Consider the following 15,787-nt stretch of genomic DNA (forward strand, 5'->3'; position numbering starts at 1 on the left):
GCGATTCTGAGAGAAAAAAATTTTAATTTTACTTTTTTGGCCATACATTATGACCAAAAAATGGCATTATTACAAAAAATTCTCTCCAAATTCCATGAAATTTTAACTGTATGTATGAAATGCTAATCAAACCATATATCCAAAATTTCATGCGATTCTGAGACAAAAAATTTTTAATTTTACTTTTTTGGCCATACATTATGACCAAAAAATGGCATTATTAAAAAAAATTCTCTCCAAATTCCATGAAATTTTAACTGTATGTATGAAATGCTAATCAAACCATATATCCAAAATTTCATGCGATTCTGAGAGAAAAAATTTTTTATTTAACTTTTTTGGCCATACATTATGACCAAAAAATGGCATTATTAAAAAAATTCTCTCCAAATTCCATGAAATTTTAACTGTATGTATGAAATGCTAATCAAACCATATATCCAAAATTTCATGCGATTCTGAGACAAAAAATTTTTAATTTTACTTTTTTGGCCATACATTATGACCAAAAAATGGCATTATTAAAAAAAATTCTCTCCAAATTCCATGAAATTTTAACTGTATGTATGAAATGCTAATCAAACCATATATCCAAAATTTCATGCGATTCTGAGAGAAAAAAATTTTAATTTTACTTTTTTGGCCATACATTATGACCAAAAAATGGCATTATTACAAAAAATTCTCTCCAAATTCCATGAAATTTTAACTGTATGTATGAAATGCTAATCAAACCATATATCCAAAATTTCATGCGATTCTGAGACAAAAAATTTTTAATTTTACTTTTTTGGCCATACATTATGACCAAAAAATGGCATTATTAAAAAAAATTCTCTCCAAATTCCATGAAATTTTAACTGTATGTATGAAATGCTAATCAAACCATATATCCAAAATTTCATGCGATTCTGAGAGAAAAAATTTTTTATTTAACTTTTTTGGCCATACATTATGACCAAAAAATGGCATTATTACAAAAAATTCTCTCCAAATTCCATGAAATTTTAACTGTATGTATGAAATGCTAATCAAACCATATACCCAAAATTTCATGCGATTCTGAGAGAAAAAAATTTTAATTTAACTTTTTTGGCCATACATTATGACCAAAAAATGGCATTATTACAAAAAATTCTCTCCAAATTCCATGAAATTTTAACTGTATGTATGAAATGCTAATCAAACCATATATCCAAAATTTCATGCGATTCTGAGACAAAAAATTTTTAATTTTACTTTTTTGGCCATACATTATGACCAAAAAATGGCATTATTACAAAAAATTCTCTCCAAATTCCATGAAATTTTAACTGTATGTATGAAATGCTAATCAAACCATATATCCAAAATTTCATGCGATTCTGAGACAAAAAATTTTTAATTTAACTTTTTTGGCCATACATTATGACCAAAAAATGGCATTATTACAAAAAATTCTCTCCAAATTCCATGAAATTTTAACTGTATGTATGAAATGCTAATCAAACCATATATCCAAAATTTCATGCGATTCTGAGACAAAAAATTTTTAATTTTACTTTTTTGGCCATACATTATGACCAAAAAATGGCATTATTACAAAAAATTCTCTCCAAATTCCATGAAATTTTAACTGTATGTATGAAATGCTAATCAAACCATATATCCAAAATTTCATGCGATTCTGAGACAAAAATTTTTTAATTTTTCTTTTTTGGCCATACATTATGACCAAAAAATGGCATTATTACAAAAAATTCTCTCCAAATTCCATGAAATTTTAACTGTATGTATGAAATGCTAATCATACCATATATCCAAAATTTCATGCGATTCTGAGACAAAAAATTTGTAATTTAACTTTTTTGGCCATACATTATGACCAAAAAATGGCATTATTACAAAAAATTCTCTCCAAATTCCATGAAATTTTAACTGTATGTATGAAATGCTAATCAAACCATATATCCAAAATTTCATGCGATTCTGAGACAAAAAATTTTTAATTTTACTTTTTTGGCCATACATTATGACCAAAAAATGGCATTATTACAAAAAATTCTCTCCAAATTCCATGAAATTTTAACTGTATGTATGAAATGCTAATCAAACCATATATCCAAAATTTCATGCGATTCTGAGACAAAAAATTTTTAATTTTACTTTTTTGGCCATACATTATGACCAAAAAATGGCATTATTACAAAAAATTCTCTCCAAATTCCATGAAATTTTAACTGTATGTATGAAATGCTAATCAAACCATATATCCAAAATTTCATGCGATTCTGAGAGAAAAAATTTTTAATTTAACTTTTTTGGCCATACATTATGACCAAAAAATGGCATTATTACAAAAAATTCTCTCCAAATTCCATGAAATTTTAACTGTATGTATGAAATGCTAATCAAACCATATATCCAAAATTTCATGCGATTCTGAGAGAAAAAATTTTTAATTTTACTTTTTTGGCCATACATTATGACCAAAAAATGGCATTATTACAAAAAATTCTCTCCAAATTCCATGAAATTTTAACTGTATGTATGAAATGCTAATCAAACCATATATCCAAAATTTCATGCGATTCTGAGAGAAAAAAATTTTAATTTTACTTTTTTGGCCATACATTATGACCAAAAAATGGCATTATTACAAAAAATTCTCTCCAAATTCCATGAAATTTTAACTGTATGTATGAAATGCTAATCAAACCATATATCCAAAATTTCATGCGATTCTGAGACAAAAAATTTTTAATTTTACTTTTTTGGCCATACATTAACTGTATGTATGAAATGCTAATCAAACCATATATCCAAAATTTCATGCGATTCTGAGAGAAAAAAATTTTAATTTAACTTTTTTGGCCATACATTATGACCAAAAAATGGCATTATTACAAAAAATTCTCTCCAAATTCCATGAAATTTTAACTGTATGTATGAAATGCTAATCAAACCATATATCCAAAATTTCATGCGATTCTGAGAGAAAACATTTTTAATTTTACTTTTTTGGCCATACATTATGACCAAAAAATGGCATTATTACAAAAAATTCTCTCCAAATTCCATGAAATTTTAACTGTATGTATGAAATGCTAATCAAACCATATATCCAAAATTTCATGCGATTCTGAGAGAAAAAATTTTTAATTTAACTTTTTTGGCCATACATTATGACCAAAAAATGGCATTATTACAAAAAATTCTCTCCAAATTCCATGAAATTTTAACTGTATGTATGAAATGCTAATCAAACCATATATCCAAAATTTCATGCGATTCTGAGACAAAAAATTTTTAATTTTACTTTTTTGGCCATACATTATGACCAAAAAATTCTCTCCAAATTCCATGAAATTTTAACTGTATGTATGAAATGCTAATCAAACCATATATCCAAAATTTCATGCGATTCTGAGAGAAAAATTTTTTAATTTTACTTTTTTGGCCATACATTATGACCAAAAAATGGCATTATTACGTCTTATCTGTCACCCTACTTTGACCGTAAGCCTATGCGCCAGTTAAAGTAGTTAAACTAAAATTATTATGTAATGTGTACATCTTAGAAATTGCGCATAGCGCAATTACGAAGCCCCGTACGACGTTCCTTTCAAATAAAACAAAAATTTCAAATAGCCCTAAAATTTTAATTTATTGAGTATAAATACACATAGGGCCTAGTATCGGCCTCAGTCCGAGGATCCAATTTTTTTTTTTCAACTACATTCTATTCGGCCTTTGATTACCTTCCAAATGAAACAAAAAATACGGAAAACGGATGAAATTTGCTCGAGTTATATGTAAAATACACATAGGGCCCTAGTAGCGGCCTTAGTCCGAGGACCCAAATTTAATTTTTTTTTCAACAACATTCTATTCGGCCTTTGATTACCTTCCAAATGAAACAAAAATTACGAAAAACGGATGAAATTTGCTCGAGTTATATGTAAAATACACATAGGGCCCTAGTAGCGGCCTTAGTCCAAGGACCCAAATTTATTTTTTTTTTCAACAACATTCTATTCGGTGTTCGATTATCTTTCAAATGAAACAAAAATTACGAAAAACCGATGAAATTTACTCGAGTTGTATGTAGAATACGCATAGGGCCCTAGTAGCGGCCTTAGTCCGAGGACCCAAATTTAATTTTTTTTTCAACAACATTCTATTCGGCCTTTGTTTACCTTCCAAATGACACACAAATTACGAAAAACGAATGAAATTTACTCGAGTTCAATGTAAAATACACATAGGGCCCTAGTAGTGGCCTTAGTCCAAGGACTCAATTTTTTTTTTTTTGAACAACATTCTATTCGGCCTTTGATTACCTTCCAAATGAAACAAAAATTACGAAAAACGGATGAAATTTGCTCGAGTTATATGTAAAATACACATAGGGCCCTAGTAGCGGCCTTAGTCCAAGGACCCAAATTTATATTTTTTTCAACAACATTCTATTCGGCCTTTGATTACCTTCCAAGTGACACAAAAATTACGAAAAACGAATGAAATTTACTTGAGTTCTATGTAAAATACACATAGGGCCCTAGTAGATTTTCACTTCTAAGGCCCTAACTCACGGTCCACACACCCGATTTAAAAAAACTTTTTTTTCCTGGATTGATATTGACAATACCTATCATTTGCCGTGTCATTTACATTTCCATCGTTTATTTTGCCATAAATATCACCAAAAGACCTTAAATCAGTTAGGTGGCCCTAACTCACGAAGGGCCGACCCGAATATGCCCATCTTCGAACTTAGCCTCACTATTTTGACTATCTTTCAGGGAAAAAAAAATTTTGAAATCGGATTTGATTTACTCAAGATATCGACGTGACGGACAGACGGACAGACGGACAGACGGACCAAATTTTTATTGCGGACTCGTCATCTATGAACATAGGCAAACACTTTGCCCTTACCGTCTGCTTCGAATTCCATCAATTACACACGGCATCGTAATCCTATAAGCCCCTTCGTACTTCGTACGGGGCTAAAAACTAGTGATTATGCTACCTTTATACGGTCAAAATACCGCAGCCTTTTAAATTATTCAATGGGCAGGTTAGACTTTATATTTAACAAAAAAAAGACATGTTTTTGATAAAATTTCTATATTTTTTTGGATTTTTGGGAATTTTTTATATTTTTTTTTGGTTTTGGGATTTTCAGAATTTTATATATTTTTTTGGGTTTTTGGGATTTTTATATATTTTTTTGGTTTTTCGGGACTTTTATATATTTCATCGGTTTCTTGGTGGATAATATATGTTCACCGGTTTGTCGGACGCAAATACAATTCGAAACTTTGTGGTTCTATTGTCATAGACCCACAATTGAGCCTCATACCCGGCCTGAACGACGGCCTCCATCTTCAACTTAACATTGTCATCAGCGGTTACAGTAAACTTGGGTTTACATTCGTAAACAGTCGTTCCCACGTGGGCGTCGGGATAATATACAGCACTGTCCCCGTCAGTGTTTGTGTAAGGAATAGTCGGTAGACTATCCTCTACGATGATTTCATCTTCCGAGTGGCTTTTAAGTAAATCATCGTAGAGGTAGCTTTCCCACCCTTGAAACTTTGTAACTTTCCCGACGGCCAAGTGTAATCTTTGTATCGGTACGCCGATGCTTTGTTTTTCGCTCTGATTTCTGCGTTTTGCATCGGGTGGCGTACACCATACCGTTGCAAGTTTGTTGTTTCCCTACGCTTTTTCGTTAAGTTTTCGATGCAATTGCAATCGTACTGATTGGGGTCGTTGATGTTTGTGTTATTGAGCATTCTAAACTGACGAATGTGTGTCTTACCGAATTTGCAGACTGTATGTAACATCGAAAGTCTTAGCTCCGGATTGACCACTATCGATGCTTCCTTGACATACTTCGAACGTTTGAAAACGTTTTGGATGTACTGCTTTCGTTTGCAAACCGTGCACGTCTCAACGAAAGCAGAATGGTAGCAAACTGCACGGTCCGAATTGAGTGAGTTCCGTTTCCGTTTTCTAATCAAACTTTCTTTGCAACCACAATCAAATTGATCCGGCATTCCACGGTTGTATCGCCGTAATGTTTTAAAACATCGGACGTGGCTGTTTCCCGACGTACATACCGTCTGCAGATCGATTTCTTTCCTTTGTCCAACAGGCCGGAATCGAATCGACGCACTGACGATTTCCCTTGAGTGTTGCATCGCTTCTTCGATGTACTTTTTGTACAGACAAGACTCGCAAAGTCTATTAAATATGCTGTGGTTGCATTCGCTGTGGTCCATGATTATAATTTCACTCATGTTTTATTGACTGAGACTTACCTCTGAACTATATCTTGTTTGGTCTGTAGTCAACTTGCGACTACAATACAGATACATATTGCCACCGCCTTATATAGACTTTCTCACACACAATTGTATCCTCCGCGCAAAAGTCCATCCATACCACCAAAAATGTTTCATTTCTCCGCACAAAAGTCCACACTCGATACACTAAATGTTGCAAAGCCCATACGTTTGTGTATAGTCGAAATTTGGTGGCAAGAAATGTACCATTTTGTGTTGGTATGGACGATGGACTTTTGCAACATTTCGTGTATCGAGGATGGACTTTTGTGCGGAAAATGTAACATTTTTGGTGGTATGAGATGGACTTTTGCGCGGAGGATACATTTCTCCGTGAATCTTAAGAATGATCATTCAATTTTTGACTGGCTCACACATGGTGAAATCGTTACAAATTACTGGTTGGAAAATAATTAAACTCCTTTATTGATTTCACCGATTTATTTAATATAATTTCTCGCAACATTCTCCAATTTAATAAGTGCAACCTAATAAAATTCATGTCGCAATGATCGCATTCGAACGGTTTTTCACCTAAAACGATCAATGGTCGATATATTTAACAGGGTAGCGGGACATTTCAACGAAGGTTTTACACAGACATCGATATTATCGTTCAGACAACGATATTGATATTAACCGTGTAGAAATGTCACCTCTACATTTCCCTCATTTTTTTTTATTAAGTGTAGTGTATTGCTTCTTTCTGTGCAGAATGCGTACAGAGGCTTTCGTTGGGCCTATTGTTTGGTCAGACAATTGCAGTTTTTTGGGATCTGCCCAAGCTAGCAAAGTTTCCTCCGGTTGCAAAGATCTGTTTCTCCATCTGAGAAAGCATACGGCTTTGTCAACATATTGTTGTCATATTATTGATAATTAAAGCGTGACATTAAAAACGAAGTCATTGTGTTCCCGAACACTCTCAAAACAACCATGACCGTCATGCGAAGCTGATATACACGCAGCACAATATTATATGTAATTTTAAGCTGCATTGTTTTTCATGTAGAAAGGAAAAATAAATGTCCAAATCTGTAAAACAAAAGAAAAGTTCACATTCGAACCAAAGGCCCAAAGGCCAAAAAGTTCCTGGGAACATTAAAGTCGAACTTTGTGGAAGAAGTCTTCCGGCAAAAGTTCTTTCGAACCAATTGCATCGCATATTATATATATTATGCATCTGTTGCCAAGATTGGTGAGTGTCTGGCAATAGGTGCATATCATATTTTATCTGTCGAGAACATATATATCGAGATAAACAAAAACTCCCTAGAGGGATAAGCTCGAGATTATCGTTCTAGACAGATAAAACATCTTACAATGTTCTGAACAATTTTCATATACAATAATTGATTGCGCTTAAATTTGAAGTTTAAAACGAAAAAACCGCTCATTTAGATGATTTTGATGATGCGGTGGACCAATTTGCAAAGTGACGTTTTGACCGTTTTGACAGATAGAAAGGTAAACAACTTTTCCCTGTTTACATTAGATTAGATTCTCTATGCATATGGGTACCTAATACGCTTTAAAATATTGTTATCATCTAGAAATTAATCGATTGTTTGTGATACTTACGAACATGTTCTGATGTGAATTGGTAGTCAATTAGTAATCATTAATTTTATTCAAATAAACATATGGTGCTCTGAGTCACCTTACCGATAAAATCGTTACAGCTGAATCATTCCGAGTTTGTCACCTATTGTTCATGATCGGTTCAAATAAATATTTGTGAGAAGAGAAGAAGTAAGTTAAAATGTAAGTTACAATTGTTTCATCTGAAATTCCTTATTGTCGGCCTGCGTTACAGATATAATGGGTTCCAGAAGCCAGAGATTCACCAGTGACGGAAATGATTTCGTGACTGCAGCCGTTGATCCGTTAAGAAGTCAGAGATTCACCAGTGACGGAAATGATTTCGTGACTTCAGCCGTTGATCCGTCAAGAAGCCAGAGATTCACCAGTGACGGAAATGATTTCGTGACTGCAGCCGTTGATCCGTCAAGAAGCCAGAGATTCACCAGTGACGGAAATGATTTCGTGACTGCAGCCGTTGATCCGTCAAGAAGCCAGAGATTCGCAAGTGACGGAAATGATTTCGTGACTTCAGCCGTTGATCCGTCAAGAAGCCAGAGATTCACCAGTGACGGAAATGATTTCGCTACTACGTCTCATGAGCCTTCAAGAAATCAGAGATTTGTTGGTGACGGAAGTGACATCGTGACTTCAAGAAATCAGGCACGCACCAGTGTCGGAAAAGATATCGCCCATAAATTGCCTACGGATAAGCTGAGCGAACAAAAAGACTGAAGAGTTTTGTTATCTAATGTTAATAAATGAAATCTGAAATATGAATCGAAGTTTAACAATAAATTATCGAAATGAAATATTTGCTAACCAACCGAAACTATATAAATCTGCCACTTGTGACGCAAATTTCTTTTTGTAAAATTTTCTTTGACACATTTTTTGGGTCAATTTTTTGTTGATAAAACTTTTGCGTACGGCGCACAATGCGTCACCCTCAGCGATATCAGTTATTTTGTAAGTAAGATAAAGGACTTGCGTCACATTTACCCTTTAAGGGTTTTTTGACTGATATCACCACTTTTGTAAGTATGTCATTTCGACAACATCAAAAAACCTTTTGGAAGTTCAAAAATTCTAGAGAAATGAGCCTGAATCCCAAAAACCAATTTTGGAACACCTCACTCATGTCGAAACTAACCCAAATCCATCGAAAAATCCGATGGAAGTTAGGAAGTGCCAGAGGAATAATCTGTCATCCCGAAATTTAGCAACCAACCTAGTGGAAGTTTATACTTAATGATTCCAGGAATTTCCAACAAGAGACACATCTTAAAACAACACACACCTTTCACCATCACCACATTATCATCCATATCATGCACCAAAATACAAATACAAATTGGCTTTTATATGGCATTTGTATGGGGACTTTGGAGAGCTCCAACTTTTGAAAATTCCATACTTATTTTGGGGCCATTATAAGCCTACGACGAAAATTTCGGGAAAATCTTTAGAAACGTTTAGGAGTTGCTGGATCCACTTTTCCATAGGAACTAAGTAACTAACTAACTAACGTAGGCGATTTGCATTATCTGAAAATTCGAAATTTTGCTTATTTTCGTACAAACATCAATATTTCAAAGTTCAATATATCGACCAGTTTTGAAGCTGCAGTAACGTGTAATAGCTCGTTGAACTAGTATGGATTCCTAGATTGTAGATATCCTAGTCTGTGAAACATTTTCGGTAGTGGACTTGCGTCACGCCCGCTTACTAACGTGCGGGCATGATACAATGACTTCGGAAAAATGAACAAGGAGCTGAAATTGCTGCAAAAAATGCTTTTCCATCAAAAATTTCACGTGAACGAAATTTTTTGAGTAGTGATACTGACCATCAAACTTTCATTCCAAAACCACATTTATCGAAACACTACCCATGCATGCTTGGTATTATTGGAAAGCTAAGGCCAGTATCAAATAGGGAATAGTAGGTTACAGTGCATGCTGCGAAAATGAAGACAGAGGGAACAATTTTGAGGTAAGAGCAACCGCACAAGTGTGTTGTTGAGCAACAAGATTGTCAGTTGACATGTGTAGAGTTTACATATCAGAGCCGAAGGCAAGGTATGTAATTACTGTGGATTTACATAGCAACGTAAAAGTGACAGATGCAATGTTTTTAAATACTGCAACCCGAAATTTCATTCATAAAATTAAAATTATGAATGAAATTTCGAGTTGCCGTATGAGAAAATTTTTGCATCTGTCACTTTTACGTTGCTATGTAAATCCACAGTTACTGTCGAAACTAACAGTTACCGGAGCAAGTTGCTCAACAACACACAAGTGAGTTTGCGAGTATCTCAAAATTGTTTCCGAATTAAGGAATCATGCCAGCAGCATGCACTCGCACTGAGTCCAAATTGATATGAAAGAATCATTTTTCGCGTGGGGCAAGTAATAAAACAGTTTTTTTGGGTTTCTGCTTTTTTTCGGATGCACGGGAACCGTTAGAAGTTCGCAGAAATTATCCATTTTTTACCTATACTTTCAACTACTCATAACTCAGTGTAAATGAAATTTAAACCCAACAAGATCCAATCTTCCCGAATGTACATGCAATTACCTTTCTGATGACACCATACACGACCTTGTACATTTCGTGGCCTACGAGAAATTTCCACAAGAAAAGTGCATGTTTTTGGTTTTTGGTCACCTCCCACTCCAACTAGCCACACAAGCTTAGACGATTTTTTTTTGAAAGTTGTTTTGGCCTCTAGAGACCAATAGCTATCTAGGCATATATCAAAAAATACAATAGAAATGTTATATTGAAAAATTACAGATTTCGACCCATCATGATATGAGGGATTCTTTTGAAAAACAGCCTACCGAAATCGGACGCATTTTCCAGTGGACATTTTTATATGTGCCTAGAAAGGACTTCGACCCTAGAACTCAAAAAACTCAAAACCACTTTTAAAAAAATTCTTCGAAGCTTTTGTGGCTGGTGAAAGGTGGTCGAAAGCTGAAAATTTGCACTTTTCTTACCAAAATTTCTCCAATTACACGAACCGTACATGGTGGTGTGGGGTATCATTTGAAAGGTAATTTTATGTGCTTTTGGGCTAAATAGGTCTTCCAACATGATAGATTTCTAAATTCCACTAATAATACAAAAACTCCATGTCTCACCTCATTGAATTCAGCATAAAAATTAGTCAGACCAAAAGTTATCAAAGCCACATCATATTCCTCGACTCTAGCCCATTCGCCACCTTTTTTCTTTTTTTCAGCCAGCAATCCGACTGCCGTATACCAATCAATTTGTAAGTCCCTATTGGCTTTCAATTCGTTTTGAAGACCCTTAATCAGATTACTGTCGGAAACAGTAGGCATCTCAACGGCACGTAAAATTCTCAGGTATATGTCAACGCAATCTTTTCCCTCGCCAGGCTTGCCGACACAGCTTCCGCGGAGGCGAGGTGGAATTATGCTATCGTCAGAAGTCACAATATCCTTTCCATTACTGGTGAATCTTTGGTTTCTTGGAGCCTCTCTCGTCAAATATAGATTTGATAGAGTGTCGTTCCGTAAGTCATCAGTATTGTCAGAAATTTCGTTAGAAAATCGATAATGTAGCCTGGAAGAGTATCCAGAAAATAGAAATTTTTATTTCAATATTATTCAGTCAACGCACTTTTTTTAAGCATGAGTGGTACTCTAAATAGAGTCCCGAAACGGGACAGTGTAGCAAACAAATTTTGGCACTGTAAAAAAATCTCTAACAATTTTTCATACAAAATAGTACTCTATTTGGCAGCTGTCACTCGAAGCACTTTTGCTTGACGTGCGTTGGTTCACTGAACCGGGTTCAGTAAAATAAAACTGAATAGAATATGTTAACAATCAATTAGATCTTTACGGTGCATTAGCACCGTCTTGGTTCATGGGAAAATTTCAAATCCTAAGCGGACTAAGCGGGCGTGTTACATGATTGTAGGGCAAAACGAACAAAGTTGTTCACCGAAAAAATGCATTTGGGGCTCGCATAGTTCTTAATAGGGCTCACTAGTTGAACAAAATACATTTTTTGGTACATTTTCACCATTGATAAATATACATTTGGAGATTCCAAAATGATCAGGAGACTTTGAAAAAGTGACCTCTAGCGCCATCTACATCCGGTTGAAGTTTTAGATGTACCTCTGCACTTTGATGAATTTCTGTGTAGCGGCTATCGTAGCTGCGCAGGTGATATTGGGCTCAAACGAAAGCTAAAGGTTCAAAGTTTTTCTTTTGTGCAAAAAAATATCCAGAATTTTCCGTTTTTCCCGCAGTTTTACCGAATTTTCTTAAAAATGATATTTTAAAACTGAGGTGAAAGTTAAGTAATTTTTAAAATGGGTTCAAAAAAGTTTTTTTTCTTCGCTATTATCGTTGCGCGTTCAGTTTCCAATGTAACGATGAAAAAGTGTTTGGATGTTCCGCAACAGAGGCAACTAGTTTTTCGATGAAAACCCCTTTTGCATGGCGAATTTTTTTCGCAACAATTTTTTTTTCTTAAATTAATGATACTAGCACTGGGAGTGCTAGACATGATCTAAAAACTAAATAAAAATAGTTTTTCGATTTTAAAAAAAAGTTTAAGTTCCCGAAATCTGCTAAAATCTGCAAATTTTTCTCCTTCGGCGAACTTTGACAGACCAAATTTCATAAACGCCTCAAACCGCACCAAAAACTATTTTTATTTTGTTTTACAGTCGGAGAAAGATAGATTTCGGGATTTTAAGAGACATCATCGTTTTCATCGTTTTTCTGTATTCTCTCAATTCGCATGTTATTTCAAATGGCAATTGAGAGAATTAGAGAAATGATGACATCTCTAAAAAAACCCGAAAACTTTATTTCTCCGACTGTAAGATGATGTATAGCATTCCGAGTACTAGTCTCATTAAATTTACGAAAAAATTTCGGCATTCCAAGGGGGTCCAAATCTTCGATTAAAACTGAAACTAGTTGCCACTGTTGTGGAACATCCAAAAACTTTTTCGTCGTTAAAAGTTTGGAAACTGAGCGTGCGACGATAATAGCGAAGAAAAAAAAAACTTTTTTGAACCAATTTAAAAAATTATTTAACTTTCACTTGAGTTTTAAAATATCATTTTTCAGAAAAACGAAAAATTCTGGATATTTTTTGCACCCAAAAAAAACTTCCTTTAGCCTTTAGCTTTCGTTTGAGCCCAATATCACCTGTGTAGCTTCGATAGCCGTTACACAGAAATTCATCAAAGTTACCTCTGCATCTAAAACTTCAACCGGATGTAGATGGCGCTTGATGTCACTTTTTCATAGTCTCCTAATCGTTTTGGAATCCCCAAATGCATATTTATCAATGGAAAAAAATTCACGCTTCTACACCAAAATGCAGCTAGAGAACCCGACTATAATGTTAACAACAATACCAATAATGTCGCCTTTTACTTACAATTGTCCAGCATCTGCTGCATCAAAAAATATGGTCGCTGCCATAATAACAACTAAAATGTTACGAAGAAATGACATATTGATGGGCAGTGATTGTAAAGTTCCAGAATTCAGAAAATGTGTCGGTTATGCAGTAATTGTTGCCCTCCAATATGATTCAAACGAAGATTATCTGAAATAGCATTTTTTTCAATATTTTTTTTTTTTTAATTTAGTTAATTATCAAGTCAACTGAAAGTCAAGCTTGGCATGCAAGGTTCAGTAGCACTTGCTCTAAATTTTATGTTGATAGTGCATTAAAATTAGACCATTTCTAAAGCTGCGTTTATCAAAATATAGAAATATTGAATCTTTTCCCTGATTCATCAATATTTTTTTTTAAATAAATTGAACAGTTCTGCGTAACTACATTGATGTAATATTATCACTTATTGACTTTATTTTAAGTTTAAACTTTTATTTCGGAATTACTGTATACATACCAACTACAAATACTTACACTGTTGCTCACAGATAAACTCCACTGGTATACTTCTACCAGAATAATTATTTTATTCGGATTTATAAGCTATTTATAATCCAAATTTCATAGCGTCAGCTTTCGAACGATAACGAAAACGATGTGATTTCCTGTGTCAGTGTCACTGCTGACTAAGGTACATACTATCGTTGTACTAGGGAATTTGGACAAATCACACGTTTTGAAACGTACCGCATTAAATCCTCATCAAAGATTCCCGTGACAAAGTCAAATCGACAAAATTTTCTTAATTTAAATCGCCCAAAACCACTTGCAGTGGAGGTGTGACGCAAGTCCTTTTATCCACTTACAAAAGTACTGATATCGGTGGTGGTGACGCTTACAGCTTCGACTTGCTAAAAGAAAAGCACAAATTTTACCAAAAAAATTCTAGAAAAAAATATCAAAAAAATTTTGCGTCACAAAGTGGCAGATGATTCGGTTTTTCCGTTTTTCTTTTGTTTCAGGGCGTATTATTTTAACAATTTTCTGAACAGTACTTCCTTGTTCTAGACACCAGACATTTCTTACGTTTTTGGACATTTTTTCGACTACTAGGCCAGGTCCCTTGACTGACAATTTTTTCAATATATTTTTAATCAATTTCATTTTATTTTCCGTTGTTAATCTTCCGAAGCATCACAAATAACTGATATAAAACATTCGCTTGAGTACAAGTTCTTTGGAAAACCACTTTTTCTGTTCTCTATTTGCTTGTAAATTTGCGGCCAGATTTTTAATCAACAATACAAAAATAGACAAAGACTCGTGTGAATTACGGCCCTCGCTGCGCTCTGCCCGCAAACGTCCCACTCGTATAAGTCGTCTATTATTCAGTTTTATAGTCTTATTGTTAACGTAACGTTAAACAAAAGTAAAAGATGCGAATTTGGAACGATTAGAGGACTTTTCACTTTGGTACAATATAAAATAGTACGATAGACGTTCTTCCCTTACACTTATGTACAAAAAGGAAGCCCCCCGGTACTTTCTACATTCACAAAACCTTTAATCATGAAAAAACGAGCCATCAGAACAGTCGGAGCGTTTGCTGCGACTGAGCCCCGTACAAACCCGTATATCTATTGCGTACGTGACCCTAGTGCGTCTGTCACCCTACTTTGACCGTAAGCCTATTGCGCCGGTTAATGTAGTTAAAGTAAAATTATTATGGAATGTGTACATCTTACAAATTGCGCATAGCGCAATTACGAAGCCCCGTACGACGTTCCTTTCAAATGAAACAAAAATTTCAAATCGCCCTAAAATTTTATTTTTTTGAAGGGCCTAGTATCGGCTTCAGTCCGAGGACCCAAATTTAAATTTTTTTTCAACTACATTCTATTCGGCCTTTGATTACCTTCCAAATGAAACAAAAATTACGAAAAAAGGATGAAATTTACTCGAGTTCTATGTAAAATACACATAGGGCCCTAGTAGCATTTCACTTCTAAGGCCCTAACTCACGGTCCACTCACCCGATTTAAAAAAACTTTTTTTTTCCTGGATTGGTATTGACAATACCTATCATTTGCCGTGTCATTTACATTTCCATCGTTTATTTTGCCATAAATATCACCAAAAGACCTTAAATCACTTAGGTGGCCCTAACTCACGAAGGGCCGACCCGAATATGCCCATCTTCGAACTTAGCCTCACTATTTCGACTATCTTTCAGGAAAAAAAAAATTTTTGAAATCGGATTTGATTTACTCAAGATATCGACGTGACAGACGGACAGACGGACAGACAAAATTTTTATTGCAGATTCGTCATCTATGAACATAGGCAAACACTTTACCCTTACCGTCTGCTTCGAATTCCATCAATTACACACGGCATCGTAATCCTATAAGCCCCTTTGTACTTCGTACGGGGCTAAAAAATAGCTCGACTCGTGCGAATTACGG

The 15,787-nt window shown here is 34.6% G+C and overlaps 1 long non-coding RNA gene across 1 annotated transcript; it reads right to left on the reverse strand.

Annotated features, from left to right (window-relative positions):
- Window positions 1-11,221: 11,221 nt before the first annotated feature.
- LOC119075850 lies at window positions 11,222-13,914 on the reverse strand. Its single transcript, XR_005087485.1, has 3 exons — window positions 13,767-13,914; window positions 13,359-13,529; window positions 11,222-11,513 (listed from the first exon to the last, which is right to left on the reverse strand). It is a non-coding gene; the product is annotated as an uncharacterized LOC119075850 (long non-coding RNA).
- Between the last annotated feature and the right edge of the window lie 1,873 nt (window positions 13,915-15,787).

This window comes from Bradysia coprophila, unplaced genomic scaffold (genome assembly GCF_014529535.1).
Source record: "Bradysia coprophila strain Holo2 unplaced genomic scaffold, BU_Bcop_v1 contig_232, whole genome shotgun sequence".
NCBI classification, from domain to species: Eukaryota; Metazoa; Arthropoda; class Insecta; order Diptera; family Sciaridae; genus Bradysia; species Bradysia coprophila.